Source organism: Dermacentor andersoni, chromosome 3, assembly GCF_023375885.2.
Source record: "Dermacentor andersoni chromosome 3, qqDerAnde1_hic_scaffold, whole genome shotgun sequence".
Taxonomy (NCBI): domain Eukaryota; kingdom Metazoa; phylum Arthropoda; class Arachnida; order Ixodida; family Ixodidae; genus Dermacentor; species Dermacentor andersoni.
Genome location: NC_092816.1, coordinates 190,678,376 through 190,695,445, shown reverse-complemented (window position 1 = coordinate 190,695,445; position 17,070 = coordinate 190,678,376).

The following is a 17,070-nucleotide window of genomic DNA, read 5'->3' as shown; positions in this document are numbered from 1 at the left end:
CAGTGCTGCGTTCACTACATGTTTTGTTTCATCATCCGCGTGTAACATGACAGTTCCATAGTTCACATCTCTGGTCATCGTCATTGTTTTAATACTTATTTATTTTACGCAATCCAGAGCGACTGATTTTAGGCCTATTTACAGCCATGCCACATCCACCATTCGAAGTACATTTCTTCACTTCCCGAACAATCCATGGAAAACCGATCACCATGTGTATGGCGCTCTTTGGTCATATCTGGCCCTTGCGCCAAAAAACCCTATACATCATCATCATCAACAAAACTATTTGGCGTCTGTTTAATATTGTCACGTGGTCGTGACGTCAAAGAACACAGTAGCAATACTGTGAAACACAAAACTAACTTTTATTGGGCGAACCTGTCCCCACAAAATAGGCTACACTTATAGCGCTACGATAGCGGCGAACACTGTCGGCGAATGTTTCCATACTAATCGTGGGGACCCGTGTGCCTTCCACACAGTTCTACACTATTCGCGTCGCGCATACATCCAATCAGATTACACAAGTTGCGGTGAAAGACAGTGGACGGACAGTGGACGAAACTTCTTTTACATGCAGGCGCGTCCTGCGCTGCGCGATAACATTTGTTCGGCGGCCAAACGTGGTCGCCCAATAAAGATAAGTACACGCGTCAATATAGACGGCACTTCCAGGCCGATCAACTTGGGTGAAATTGGCAGTCGCCTTTTCCTGTCCTCCTCGTTCCGATCTTCGTCTTTCTCTCTACTTTTTCATCTTTCCTGTCTTCACTTGACTTCTCCTTCCGAATTTTTCGGCGGCGAGGGTTAACCTTGTGTAGCTAGCCAGCCTTTGTTATGCTGTATTTGGTTATAGCAGCGATGTACGGATGACGTTTGTAGGGTTTCTCTTGCAGGAACTTCTGTCACGCCCCCTTGATCGCCCTCAGAAACGAGGGTGCGGCGAAAATGTCTCAATTCTTCTTATACAACCAGAATACAAAGGTTGCTGTGTTTTCAAGACTCATCTGAAACCTACGAACACAAATTTCTTTCGCCACGACACAATCATTCATAACGACCGCAATGAGGCGAACGCCTGTTCTTGCAGTGTAGCAGTAGTTGTTGACCAGTCAGTAGCTTGTCATCATGTCGGCCTTAAGACGCCCCTTGGGGCAGTGTCTCTTTGGGCAATTCTTTTTAAAAGATAATGGCAGTATGCTGCACATACATACCCCCGGATTATTATAATTGATCACCTCCCGGACCCTTACCGAATCTTAGGCGATTTTAATGCCCACAACAGCATGTGGGGAGACGCGCAATGCAACGCGAGGGGTCGTTTTACTGTAAGTTTTCTGGTGAACTCCAGTGCATTCCTCTTCAACAAGGACCCAACGTATTTTAATATTCATCGTAATTCATATTCGTCAAGAGACCTGTCGATTGGCTCTGCTTCAATTAGAATCATATTCGTGTCAGACAAAATCATATGACACGATTAATACTTAAACACCTGCACACAGATGACACTTCTGGCAATTTTCAACTCTATGTGGGCTGCCGGATACCTCCCATTCTCATGGAAGGAAGCTATTTTTACTCCCGTCTGGAAGCCGTCCTGAGACCTTTCCTTGGCGGCAAGTTATCGTGCAATAGCTCTTACAAGTTACCTGCGTAAACTATTTGAAAAAATGATTAATCGTTAACTCGTACATTTCCTTGAAGTGCGGTCTACAAGACTACAAACATTCTACGAACTACGAGATCTACGAACATTGTTCAGCGGGTTTCTTTATTGGAACGTTTACACTATACGTTTACAATATTAGGGCTGGTGTGTGCGCGCAGGTAAAAGCGAGTGGGTGAAATACGGGCTTTGCTATAGCTTCCATCATCCCCAAAGTCAGAGCATTGTGTACCAAAAAAAAAAAACTAGAATTGTTCGCCTTTATTTTTGGCCACGAACACTACATGGATTTGAACAACACCAAAAATCTACATAATTTAAAGGTTAGGGGTAATAAAGGGTTATTTTGTACTGCGTTTTTCAACTCTGCACAACTGAAACGTGGCTCTAGAATATCTGTTACACTACTTTGCGCATTGCACTGTGTTTCCCGCAGTATATGGCAAAATGTGAATTTTGAGGCAACAGCTCAGTAACTATGACGTTGCGCTGCTGAGTACCGATGTCGCCGGTTCGATCCCTGCAGCAGCGGCGGCTGTATTACATTAGGGGCGCAATGCAATAACTCTCGTGTGCTGCGTCTTCGGTGCTTGAAATTAAAACCTAATTTCTGGACGAAAGCGGTACACTACAGTCAATGACAAACGGATTCCTATAGAAACCCCAGACTCATGCACTCCATGTATCCAGACATGTACACTACAAACAGATGAACATCGTGTGGCGAGGTAGTGGCACTTAATCACATGGTAGGGTAGTGCCAGGACTTAACAAAGAAATCGGAGAGTGCCGGCTCCGCCATGTCTTCCACCGCCAGCCACCGCTCGCGCTGGAAGACCGCACTGCTCAGCTCGAACCTGCCAGCAGCACTCTGGGCCGTACAGCGAGCCGAGGAAGCCGCTTCGAGGCAAGGTCTCGGAACCCCGTCCGCGGCGGGTGCCGAGACCCACTAAAAAGACGCCGGACTTGAAAAATTGATTTTGAAAATTTTACGTCCCTCTTCTCCACTACGGCATGCCACATAATCACGTTGTGGTTGTGGCCAGTAAAATTCCAAAAATATTATTTTCCTCAATGAGGTAGCGGGATCAAAACCAGGCCGAGGCGGACGTGTTTTTAAGGGGCGAAATGCAAAAACACCCGTGCATCAAGGCACGTTTAAGGTCCCGTCGTGGTCAAAATTAATGCGGTGTCCCCCACTCTGGCGTGCCTCAACATCAAACCGTGTTTTGGCACGTAAATCGCCATAATTCAGTTCAGTATAATAGAGGGTAAACAGCAAGCGGAAGCACCTAAAATTTCCAACACGCATATTGCAACTTGGACACAAAGTAATGAAGGATGAAGGACAATATGATCGTGTGCAATATGATCAAGCTGCCACAATGTGATCTCCAAATGACCTAATCATATCGAGTGTTGTGACGTAATGCAATCGCGGATGTAGTGCCAGATAAGAGCGGGTACAGTTTGCTAATATACAATATTTAATTACCTGAGAACAAACTGTTTTTCATAGAAACGCAAGAAAATTACAACTTACGTCATGTCCTTTTTTGTTCGTAAGGTAATTTGCAGACAGTTTGGGCGAGTTTTCGTAATGGTTCCCAAAGTATGCCTCTTCTATGTGCATGCAGATAGACCTCATATGCGAACATTTAATCATCTCATGTACATACATATGTGCAGATGCCTCTGTAATTTATGATGCAAGTAGCACATTATAATGTTACTGAGCACTAAGGGACAGTAGAGTGCCGCGAATGAAGCCGCAGCTATTCCATCTACGGCTGCAAGTTTGAATAGCGTCTGAGATGAACGTCTCAAAACGAAGACCAGATAGTGCGAGCGCGTCGATGACTTGCATGATGCAGCGTGTACGGTGGACGATAACGACAGCCAAAAGGGAGGCCGCGACGGAAGACAAAACGAAGGGTGGGGAGGCCTGTGCTGCTCGGGCTAACTCAGCTCGGTCGCCTAGGAAACGGTGGCGATTGCGCGAAGGCAGCTGGCATAGGTGTGACAGAACGCTGTCGGAGCATGGCTGCGGTCGACGTGGCTGCGAGTGCGGTGAGTGGCACTGACATTTTTTTTTAACTAATAAGCCGTAGATTGTGTTGCGAGCATGGTTACTCTATTGCGATCGTCCAAAGAGTAACTACACGTTGGTTGAAAGTAACGCCACGCTATAATTTTGCTTAGAAAGCTGAAAAACGTTTTCGCTTCCTCTTGCTAAATCTAAGGATAGCCTCGCCATTAAAAAACATACGCTCTCTTCGTCGCAAGCTCTTAATGCGACACTTGCCTTCCGTCACAGAAAGTTTGCGTGTAACCTCTGAATGAAAGGATTTTAGGAAACTAATCTGAGTGTGTCCGTTTCTGTGATAACAGCGGTTTATGATGACTGACACCTACAATTACAATTCACGGCCGTTGCCGTATTTAGGGATTGCGTTGCGGCTAGTTGAAATACCATAATTTTAACACAGTGCTGTTATATGTTATGTTATACTTAAGCTGCGGACAAGCTTTACGCGCATTGCTGTGCTGGACATTTCTGGCTCGAATTACTCGGATTGTTGTAGCTTAATGCGCCTTCCTTCCAAAGGATGCAGTTTTTGCCGATGTAGGTGTGGCTGCGCCTAAGTGATGGTGATGGCGGCTGCGCTTAAGGAGATTTGACGTGAAGCTGGAGTTCACTGCCATGATCAGCCGAGACAGCCGGACTTGTACCCTCAATATTGTTCTCATTGGTCGTGATGACATAGTTGGAGCTTGGGCAAGGACGCAAAGGACGAGACGAGTGCACGCGCGCACGCAGCGCAAGACAGCGCAGTGCATGTGTGCTCCTCTCGTCCTTTGCGCTGTTCAAGAGGCGATGACATGCCTTCGGGTCATGGTGACACCACCATGACACTTTCTTTCTTCCGCTATCCCGTAAACCTAATTGTCACGTGGCGTCACTTATAAGCTCTGAAATGAAAATGCGGTTAGTCTTGCTCTTGGAGCCAAGACTATTGCGGGACGATCCTATCAGAGGTGCTTGGCCGGAGCGTTTATGAGCGGCGAATTCAGTGAAACAAACCAGGAATATGTCGTTCACTCGATCATATTGTTCTGTTTTGTTAGTCAGAATCGTCATGCGCAGGGCATACTTTCTCCATTTACCGGTTTTGCTTCTGCAGGAATGTCGTTCTTACGAGATCATTCGCTGAGGCAAGACATGCTTCGGCTGCATGACAACTCTGTGAACGTTGTCGCCAATTTGATAGCAAAGAAGCCCTATCTTTTAAGAAATCGTGTACAGTCGACCGATTAATTAACAGTACCGCCCGAACAGCGCCGCCTGAGGGGGGGGGGGTGGAATCTGCAGGAGCAGAACACACGCAACACTTCACTGGAAGCCGTTATCTCCGATTTTCCGGGGATCTTGCACCGAGTTAAACGTGGCAGGAGTTGCTATGTCATGCTGGTATGGGAAGAGCCTAGCAGACGAGACTTGCGTTTCCTGCGTATTTGGCGCGCATGCGCTGCTCGTGCCGATCTGGTCGCTTCGCGCGGTTTGAGGGCGCTGAATGGCCGCCCAGTTCATGCTCGCTGGGTCATTGAGAAAAGCATTTAACGAGAGCGGACACCAGGCGGATTGGATTAACTGGTTTCGGTTTTGGAGGCGCGCGTTTTGAACGCTAGCTGGCCGCGCGCTACGCCGGCTGCATTGCTCGGCGCCTTTGTTTTCTTTTTTTTTGCTTTTGCTGCTCCATTGCGCGCGGTCTTACTGCGGAATCGTTTATTTACGTAAAATGATTGCGAACGATCATGACAAGTACGCGCACAACGCGTTGTAAAAGCGGAGGCGCTCATATCGCTCTATATAAATGCACGTTCCTTGCTTTTTGTACGTTCATCGAACGTTCTGGCACAGGTAAGCAGCAGTAGGTCCCGTAGGAAGTTCCACCAGACGGCATCACCTAAATATAGTACAAGCCATGTGTCATTTTGCTATTTAGACCTTATAGGAATGTGCGTTTGGAGGGGAAACGTGCGAAAGTGGTTAATGGGCGACAGTGCAAACAAAAGCAATTCGCTTTTACATATATGGTATCGAAAATACCCGACTCATTCCAATCCGTAGTATATATTATAAAGAATACATCCGATTTCCAAGCATTCCCAGTTATAATTTCCTGCTCTTCAAGAGCACAAATCCACGGGCGAGTGCGCGCTAAAAAAAAACTTCGCGTTAACAGACGCGAAAGTACGCTACATTCAGAGGTGGTCACAGCGCGGGCTCTCAGCGAGACTACGCTAGAGGCTCGCAGAATGCCTTCCACTCGCACTGAGAAAAGACGCGTCGGTGCAAAGCCTGTTTCCAGTCGCTCAGATGACAGAACATTGGAGTTCTTGGTATTGAACCTCTTTGGCGTTGTTTTGTGCGTTCTCCAGGTGCAATCAACACATGCCAGTGTTATCACTCTTAGTAATTGCTCCTCGCGTCTTCGACAAGCGCGACTAGCGAAAGAAGGTTATGTTGCGCGGCCATAGACAGCGTCACAAACTTCTCTCAGTAAGATTCAGTACACGCTGAATCGTCACCACGGCCGGCTTGCTTTTTTGCTGCCTCACAACACCAGGTGCGGCGAGCGGGCTTCAAAAGTATCCCAAAAAGTATGGACGTCTGCACAAGGACGCTGACTGCCTCTCTCGTCATCCTCTCCCGTGGATCCTCCCGATTCTACTGCGCATGATTCGTTGACCTGCGTGATGGCATTTACTGGCACGACCGACAAGCGCACTGAACGACGCGACGCATACTTACAGTCCACCAACGCCGGAGTGTAATGTGGCAGCACCGACGGCACGTGCCGCATGTTCTTGCTGCATGATGGCATCCTTTACCACCGCAATATCAACCCTGACTGCACTCAGTTGCTCCTTGTCCTTCCTCGTCATCTGCGATCCGCCATTCTCGAACAACTTCACGGTGCACCGGCTGGCGGGACACCTTGGAATTTTGCGCGCATATGTCTGCGTATGACACCGGTTCTTCTGGCCGGTTCTCTGCCGGTCTGTGCGTCGTTATGTCACAACTTGCGAGTTGTGTCAGCGCCGGGACAAACCTCCTCCACCATCTGTCGGATGACTTCATCCCATTGAAGTTCCCCCTGAATCTTTCTTTCGCGTAGGCCGTGAACTGCTTGGCAATTTCCGAGGACGAGTAAAGGTAATAATTGGATCACCGTCGCTACTAATTACGTGACATGCTACGCGATAACAAAGGCGCTGAGGACTAGTTGCTCAACTGACATTGCCGATTTTCTCCTTCACGACGTCATTCTCCAACACGGTGCACCTCGACAGGTACTTCCGGACCACGGCCGCTCGTTCTTATCTCGGATTGTGGATGACCTCCCCCGCTATTGTGCCACTGAGCACAATCTGGCCACCGCCTACAACCCACAAATGAACGGTCTTATGGAGCGCCTCAGCCGAACACTCAGAGATGCTGTCGATGTACGTTTCCAACGACCACCACGACTGGGACGCCACGCCACGTACAACTCGTCCCGCGATGGCACCTCAGGATATTCACTTTTTTATCTTTTGTATGGTCGCGACCCAACATTTCCGTTTGGCACCCTCCTGCCTTCTGTGCCTCGCGCTGCAACTGAGTGCGCTCGCGAAGTAATCGATAGTGTTAACGTGGCGCGCCAAGTCGCCCGATCTCGTTCATCAGCCTCGCAGCATATGCAATAAGAGTGTTGCGACCAGTGCCATCGCGATGTTTAGTTCGCCCCAGGTGGTCGGGTGCTTCTTTGATCACCATGTTGTCGGTTCGGCCTCTCCCAGAAGCTACTCTCTCGCCACACAGGGCCTTATGAATTCCCACATAGAATTGACGACGTAAATTACGAGATCACGCCGTCACAGTTTGATCCAGCGTCAAGTCCGTCGCCTATTGACATCGCGCACGATTCACGGCTGAAGCCATAATTCGCTCGCAGTTCTTCGCCTACCATGCGCCGACAGGGCGTTTTAGCACCCCGGGGTCCTGTTATGGAAAGATAGAGAAGAGAGAGGAAGAAGATCGCGAGACGCTGGCTGCTGCGTGTTGTTGCTAGTCAGACAACTTAACCCCATTGACTCTACTTGTATATGCGCTGTAAGTACAGTCTGTCAATACTCCCGACACCCCCGTAACAATATTTTTAGCCGCTGTATTTGATTCAGGCGCTCGCAACACACAAAGGCATGGCCTTTCTGATTTCGTGTTTGGGGCTGTTGCTTTGAAGGAGCCGCCAAGGGGACTGTGATTCGGACCCTACTTATACCTATTAACACCGCCAAAAGTAGCCAAGTTGCGAATCAGAATTTTCGGTAGCCAGGAGCCTCTAAAACTGACCAGTCTGGCGAGATATCACCAAATCTGGCAACCCTGCATCTGGAAATTTCTACTTTCTGGCCATTTTCTGCTTACTCGCAACGAACCTCCTACCTGTGGTAGATGTGGTGAAAGGCTCACTGTCCTCCACGTCCTCGTGGAGTGTCTGGAACCCGAAAGAGAAAGAAAGAAGCATTTTCCTCTAGCATACCGGTATTGTCTCCCTCTCCATCTCTTGCCCCGCACTAACTTTTTCCGACAGTATATAACTTTTCGCAAAGATCGCGATGATGCTGTCGCATCATCGGAAGGTGTAGCCATTGCTATCCACAAAAGCATTTCGTCTTTTACAGCTTTTACAGCTACAAACGCCTCTTGAAGCAGTGGCGGTTCGAGCTGTTCTAAACTCATCACCGCAGCAGAACTGATAGTTGGGCGAGTTGGTACGAATTCATAGTAAAATATTTTTGCGCGCAAAATTGACAAGGACACAGTGAAGGGGGACACAGTGTCCCCCTTCACTGTGTCCTTGTCTATTGTGCGCGCAAAAATATTTTACTATGAAACTCATCACCATTAGCTCGCTTTACATACCCCCGCACTACAAATTAAACAAACATGATTTTCAGGCCTATATAAATCAATTCCTAGAACCTTATGTTGTTCTTCGCGATTTCAATGCGCACAACGCCCTGTGGGGTGACTCTCTTATAGATCAGTTCCTTTTCTCTTCTGGTGCGTGCCTTCTGAATAAGAAGAAACCCACATATTATTGACTTGCAAACAAAACTTTTTCTTCAATTGTCCTCAGCATAGTTTCCCCGTCTATACTGCGTGAACTCGAATGGGAAGTTGCGACCAATCCTTACGGAAGCGACCACTTTCCCATACTATTAAGAAAACTTAAAGAAAACCAATATGTACCACAGGCTCCTAGGTGGCAGATTGCCACAGCCGAGTGGGAGAAATTCCGAACCCTAACTAGTATATCATGGGATGACATATCCTCGTCAGGAATTGATGCGGCTGTCGAGTATTTTACAGCCTTCATAATAGATGTAGCATCTAAATACATACGTGAAGTAAGTGGCTCGGCATGCAAATGGCGTGTCCCGTGGTGGAACGATTAATGTAGAATCGCACGTAGGAATCGGAACAAAGCGTGGGGGTTGCTTCGCACACTGTAGCGAATCTTGTCAACTTTAAGAAAGTAAAGTCCCAGGGCAGGATAACCCGCCGACCGGCCAGAAGGGAAAGTTGTCAGCAGTTTCTATCGAGTATTCACTCGTTTACAGATGCGGCGAAAGTCTGGAACAGGGTAAATAGAAAATGAAGGCGACAAACATATTCACTCCCTCTGGTAAACAGACAGGGCGATACGCTGCAGGATCAGGCAGACTCACTTGGGGAGCACTTTGAGAGCGTGTCAGGTTCAAAACATTATTCGAAATCCTTTCTGAAATATAAGCAAATAGAAGAACGTAAGCCACTGGTAAGAAAATGTCCACAGAATAAACCGTACAACTGTCCTTTTAGTATTGGCAAGTTGAGAGCTACTTTGAGCGCATGCAAGAGCTCTGCATCGGGATCTGACACCCAAGTTACACTACTCACAATTTTCAACACCATTTGGGCTGCATGATACCTTCCAACAGCATGGAAAGAAGCCATTGTGGTTCCTCTTTTGAAACAAGGACAAGATCCTTCCTCAGTGGCAAGTTACCGCCCGATCACGCTCACTAGTTGCCTTTGCAAGGTATTTGAAATCGGCGACTCATCCATTTACTTGAAATTATCAAAATGCTTGATGCTTATCAGGGCGGTTTCCGAGAAGCGCGCTCCACAACCGATTATCTCGTACGTGTTGAAGGAAACATCCGGGACGCATTTATACATAAAGAGTTCTTTCTATCGATCTTTCTCGATATGGAAAAGGCGTATGACACAACGTGGCGTTACGGTATCTTGAGAAACTTGTCAGAAATGGGCATCCATGGTAATACCCTTACCTTAATAGAAAGCTATCTGTCCAATCGTACCTTCCGGGTAAAAGTCGGCAATGAACTCTCACGTCCTTTTACGCAAGAAACGGGTGTACCCCAAGGAGGCGTGCTCAGCTGCACGCTCTTTATCGTGAAGATGAACACGCTTCGTGCTTCATTACCCCAGGCGATCTTTTACAGTCTACGTGGACGACATTCAGATAGCTTTCAAATCTTGTGACCTCGCATTGTGCGAGAGACAGGCACAGCATGGCCTGAACAAAGTGTCAATGTGGGCAAAGAAAAATAGATTGAAGATCAATCCTAACAAAAGCTCTTGCGTTCTTTTTACAAGAGAAGAATGATCCCAGATCCTTCGTTAGAACTGCGTGGACAACAGATACCTGTAAACAAAGAACACAAATTTCTAGGTGTTATACTTGACTATAGACTAACTTTCGTCCCCCAAATGAAACATCTTAAAGAAAAATGTCTAAAAACAATGAACCTAATGAAACTTTTATCCCAGACTACGAGGGGAAGTGACAGGAAATGTTTAATGAATCTCTACAAGAGCCTGATTCGTTCACGACTCGATTATGATGCCGTGTTCTATCATTCTGCAGCCCCGAGCGAGCTAAAGATGCTAGACCCTGTTCACCATCTAGGTATCCGCTAAGCCACGGGCGCTTTCAGGACAAGCGCCGTTGAAAGTCTATATGCAGAATCGAATGAGTGGTCACTTTATCTGCAGAAAACATACATCAGCCAAAGATATTTTCTGAAAGTCCACTCTAATCCTCAACATCCGTGTTTAATACCGTTAACGACATGACATATGCTACTCTACATGCTACATATCCTACACTCCTGCACGGAGTTCTACACAGACTCATCGAAGTCACACGACGGGGTGTACTATGCGGCCGTTGGTCCATCCTTCTCGGAAACCGATGTACTTTATCCGAAAACTAGTATCTTTACGGCTGAGGCCTACGCACTGTTGTCGGCTGTAAGGCATATAAATAAATCACAACTCCAGAAATCAGTTATATATACAGACTCCCTCAGTGTTGTGAAGGCCTTGATGTCTTTCTGTAATCACAAAAATCCAGTAATTATTGAACTCTACTCCGTGCTATGTAAAGCATATATATCTAATCAACATGTGATTATATGCTGGGTGCCTGGACAAAAGGGCATCGAGGGTAACGTTCTAGCGGACCAGATCGTACTGCTTCGGTTCCTGTCACACACCTGAAGGCGTTCTTAAGAAGGAAACTGCGAAACTACTGGCAGCGTTTGTGGGACCTGGAAACAAATAAGCTGCATGTAATAAAGCCACAATTAGGTCTCTGGCCCCCTGCAACAAAAGCACACCGGACAGATGTCCTGTTCTGTCGTCTAAGAATAGGACACACATTTGGCACACATTACTTTTTACTCACCGGAAACGAGACTCCAACCATTGGTAGATGCGGGGAGAGGCTGGCCGTCCTTCACGTCTGTCTGGGGTGTCGGGAAGCCGAATCTGAACAAAAAAACATTTTCCCTTAGCATACTGGCAGCACATCCCCCTTCATCCTGTTATGTTACTCGGTGCGCAACCACTCTTTGATACCGACGCTGTCCTAGGTTTCCTGAAAGAAGTTGTGCTACATGTTATTAGCCCCATTAGTTCGTAGCGCCTCCTCTCTTCAGAGGGTGCCGCCGTGATAATTATTTTGAATAGCACACGCCTCTAGGCCCTTGTGTTTCAAGGGCTCGGGCGAGGCAGTAGTGCTCTAAGCAAGTTAGCATCTGGCACATTTCATATAGTACATCATTTTCTCTTCATGCATTTTAGTGATTATAGTACACGTCATTAATCATTGCCATAATTTCATTACGTATACGTTTTATGCAATTTACACCAACTGTTAGCACTCTTTACAGTCACGCAACATTAAATTCACAGAACCCATCAGACCGCTACATATTCATTACCACTAGCATGGCGCTCTTTGGCCATACCTGGCCCTTGTGCCATTAAACCTCAAGCATCATCATCTCCATCTCGGTATGTTTCTTTGTAAGGAACCCCTTTTTATCACCAAAGCTGTCCTAGGTTTCTTGCATGATGTGGTTTTGCATGTTAATAACCCAATAGTATCGTCTCGCATCCTCTCTAGAGGGCACTGCTGTGATAATAGTCCTTGTACCGCACACGCTTCAGGTCCTTGCGCTTCTACTCTGTTAGGGCTGTAGTGCTCTTTCGAATTTTTATCCAAACGACCAACTTTAGCACATCGTAACTTTTTTACAATGCACTTTTCGCGTCCTTGGCACGTTTCATAGTGATTGTGAGATAGTTACATTGTTACAGTGACCGTCTTTTAGGCCCAATTACAGCCCTGAAACATTCATTGCTCGTAATTTATCGCTTCACTTTGATCTAATTACCATTGGCTTGGCGCTCTTTTGCCAGAACTTACCCTTGCGCCATAAAACACCACACGTCACCATCATCCTCATTATTATCATCACTCGGCCAGTAGTACGCACTTGCGCTTTTGTGCGATAAAGGCCTAAAGACTGGGTACCTACGACAGACATACCGCCCTGTCGCGCGCCAGTCTCGCTGCGGCCGACCTTGTTCATCCATCGCACGCTTGAGAACAGTCCAATAACAGTGCGCCATCGCCCAGTCAGGTACTATTTCTTTTTCATATTTAGCGGGCTTTGTTTCGAACTCGGAGCAACATATTGAGAGGTTTCTCAAGGTGCTCTCTAAATTTGCCCATCACAGTTGGGCTCGGCAGCCAATACTTGATTAATTAAACAAAACGAATCCTTTAGTTAAAGAGGAAAATAATATTCCGTGTAACTCTAAGCCAGTGCTCACACTATGCATTCTGTTAAACTCGCGTCCGGAGTGCCTTTCATTTCTAAGACATTGGCTCAAGTTATGTGGGACAACCTGTATATGTAAGCTCTTGATTTTTTGGGGGGGGTGAGTAAAAAGTCAGCATTTTGTTTTTTAGGTACTTCGCATGACATTATTTTCGCCATTACCAGTTAATTTTCTTCTTCTTTAGTTGCCATAACTACGTCCTACACTTCGTCCACTTTTGTGCATTAGATGAGTATGTCCGAAGCTATTCGTGCGTCCGAAGCTATTCGTGCGTCCGAAGCTATTCGTGCGTCCGAAGCTATTCGCGCGTCAGAAGCTCTTCTTGTGAGGGCCTTCGCGTTTTCCCGAGTTTTTTTTTGTGACTTGCCTGTCTGTGAACTTTCGTGTTGTTTAGTATAGAACATGTATTGCATTTTTCGCTTTTGTTTCTTTCCTGAGTGGATCATACCAAGTTATGCCAAAATCTTGGTTTTCGGAAATGGAAGTCAATAAATCGAGGCCAAAGATGTGCTGTTTTGGAAGTGGAATTTACGAATCTTCGGGCATATGCTCGCATACTCAAAGAATGGACTGCGTGCGTGAAAACACAATGAACCTACGCCGCACCAGTTTGCAGTGCCAATGCCTGGCGTCGCGCACGTTAGCAAAAAAATGCCCGCCGCGGACAGGTAACAAGAAAAGAAAATTGAAGGTGCGCGGGGCATGAGGAATGGTGGCAAGGGAGCGGACCGGGTCGTCGTAATAAAAGAAAGACAGCGCTGTGGCGAGGAGGCGCCGCATGGCTGGTGTGTCTTTCCGTGACAACGGAAACAATCGTGTGCGCCATTTTACCAAAGCATTGCCCTCCCGCTAGGGCCGTAACTGAAGGGGACATTGGCACTAGCGTCAAAAGAGCGTCTGCTTAAAAAGAGCCAATGGCAGCCATGCACAGATTCACCCTTGGGGTACAGAACCGAGACGGGCTACAGGATCGCGAGTAAGCGAACAGGAAGAGACGTGCATAGGTCAGCCAATTGATACCAGTGTTTATCAACGTGCGAGCAAAGTGCCCCGCTAAAGGTTAGCCCAAAGCACCGACGCGCACGTTTGCCTTCCGAAGGGCAGCTTGCTTGCAGGTCAGCACAAATAAAGCATTCTCATCGTCGTATTCGATAGCTTTGCGCAGGAAGTCCAAGGCTTGCTTGTGGTGCTTATTAAGGGGGATTAGCAAGTCCGCGTCAGACTCCGCACAGGACGCTGCCATTGCGTCGGAGATGGTGGGTGGCGGCGACGACAGATGGCCGTGGGGCCCGCAGGGGGGTCTGCGTCAGCAGGCGCGTGGCGTGTTGCGACACCAAAGACCCGAGCACATGGGGGTCGGACCCTCCCGCGTGTAGCCGTGAGCGGCTTAGCCATGTCCGGGGAAAGGGGGATCCTGGGGATTGAGCCAATGCCAGGTGTTCGGACCGTTAAGGCCACCCGGCGGAGACAACACACCTCTTTGGCCTCTGCTTCACGTAGACGGCACCCCCAGACTGATCCACCCGGGGGAAATCGGCAGTCGCCTTTTTCTGTCCACCTCTTCAACCTTTTTCTTTCCTATATTCTTTCTTTTACTGTCCTTTCATCTTTTCCGTCACTTACTAATTTTCCTAGGTGGCTAGGGTTAACCTTGTGTATGTGCCCCGCTTGGGAATAATATTAGGCTATAGTGACAATGTACGGTTGACGCCTGCAGCCTTAGCCGTTTAGTGCTGCAGCGTCCCCTAGTTGGGCTCCGTGGTGGGTGGTCGCCATTGCTGCCGAATACGAACTAACATACTATGGGAACACTCGCATTTTCCCGCCTACTTGATCGTCACCCTCAGAAGAGGGGACGCACCGATGACTTCAGTACATGTTTGACCCGCACAAAAGAGACCTACCCGAAATACCATGTTTAATAGTGAAAACGCTTCAAAGCAGGCCAGGTTCATTTCACCATCCATAGTTTCACAATCTTTGACCGAAGCCTTAGGGTCAGGTTATACGAAAATGACGAAAATGGCAAGCGGACACCTTCTTGAGATCCCTCAGAAAAATGAGTACGATAGACTAGTCAGTCTGGTGACATTTGGTAACACACCAGTTTCTGTTACACCACACCGATCAAGGAATAGCTCACGCGGAATCTTGTCAGAGGCAGACCTTCAGGATTTGACAGAAGCTGAACTGCTCGAAGGGTGGAAAGATCAAAATGTGACCGATGTAAAGCGTATTATCCTTAGACGGGACAACAAAGAAATTTCGACCAAACACCTCGTTCTAACATTTGCATCTAGCGTTCTGCGGGAAACCATTGAAACGGGATGCTTTAGGCTACCTGTCCGACCATATATTCCAAACCCTATACGTTGTTTCCAATGCCAAAGGTTCGGCCATGGCTCGCAGAGCTGCCATGGTCAAATAACTTGTGTGGAGTGCAGGACAACCCCTCCGACAACTGCAGTGGCACACCTCACTGTGTTAACTGCAGTCGTGACCATCCAGCTTACTGACGCTCCTGTCCGACCTGGAAGAAGAAGAAATAATCACCCTCAAAGTCAAGGATAACATTTCATTTAAGGAAGCCCGTAAGAGGTGCTCACCGTTCCACAGTATACTTTATGCTGATGCGGCGTGTCGGGGAGCAGCGTCGCAGCGGCCATTGCCAAGTGCCCTGCCCGCGTGCAGCGTGCATGTACCTTTGGCTCCTGCCCCCAGGGTGGAAGTAGGTAAGCCTACTCCATCCAACCAGGAAACAGGCCAGGCTACCCTTGGGTTGCCGGCCGCACAAGAGTTATGTGCGGCAACCTGCGCTACACGCAGCGATCCCGCAGGACCGACAGCGGCACCGAAGGTGGGTGCAGCCGAGGCTGCGTCAACCTCCCTGGCCCCTTCCAGCACTAACAACAGCCGGTGCAGCCAAATCCCACAGGGAGCCCCATCGAACTCCGGGCTAGCTGGCGCAGGGGTCTTGCGTTCCGAGGTGAGACTCTCGAAAAAGTTCTCGCTCACAAGAGCGCGTCTCCGGCGCCTCACAAGAGGCAATGGGCACACCTATCCTCAAGGCGCGCCTAAGGAGCGGCGAGGCTCCCTCTAACGCTTCAGAAAAGGCAAAACCCCGGTTACGGGGCCTCGAAAGAGATCTGTAGTCTAATGCATCACTTCTTGCTGTATACACAGCACCAATTATCTTTAAACATGGCTACACAGATCATTCAATGGAACGTCCGAGGTCTTCTGAGAAACCTTGATGATGTACAAGAACTCATCCACGAACACAATCCAAAAAGGCTGTGTTTACAGGAAACACACTTAAAACCAAAACACACAAACTTTCTTCCACAGTATGTTATTTTTCGAAAAGATCGCGAAGATCGGGCGGTGTTGCCATTGTCATTCAGAAAAGCATTGCGTGTCAGCGTTTACAGCTACAAACGCCCCTTGTAGCAGTGGCGGTTCGGGCTGTTCTCCTAAATAAACTCATTAACATTAACTCTCTTTACATACCCCCACATTACAAATTCAACTAACATCAATTTCAGACTTTTATAGATGAATTGCCACAACCTTACGTTGTTCTTGGCGAATTCAATGCGCACAGCTGCCTGTGGGGCGACTCTCGTATAGATGCGCGAGGTCGTCTTGTTGAGCAGTTCCTTGTCTTCTGGTGCGTGCCTTCTGAATAAGGAAGCCACATATTACGGTCTTGCAAACTAGACTTTTTCTTCAATTGATCTCAGCATAGCTTCTCCTTCTATTCTGCCTTAACTCGAATGGGAAGTTACAAACAATCCTTACGGAAGCGACCACTTCCCCGTACTGCTAAGAACACCTAAAGAAAACAAATATCCACCACAGGCACCTAGGTGGAAGATTGATACAGCTGATTGGGAGAAATTCCGAACTGTCAGTATTATCTCATGGCATGACATGTGCTCGTAAGGAATTCATGCTGCTGTGGAGTGTTTTACAGCCTTCATAATAGATGCCGCACCTAAATGCATATCACAAGTAAATGGCTTGGCATGCAAACGGCGTGTTCCATGGTGGAACGACGACTGTAGGATCGCTCGTAAGAAAAACAAAGCGTGGGGGTTGCTACGCGCCTCTCCCACTGCAGAGAATCTGATTAACTATAAAA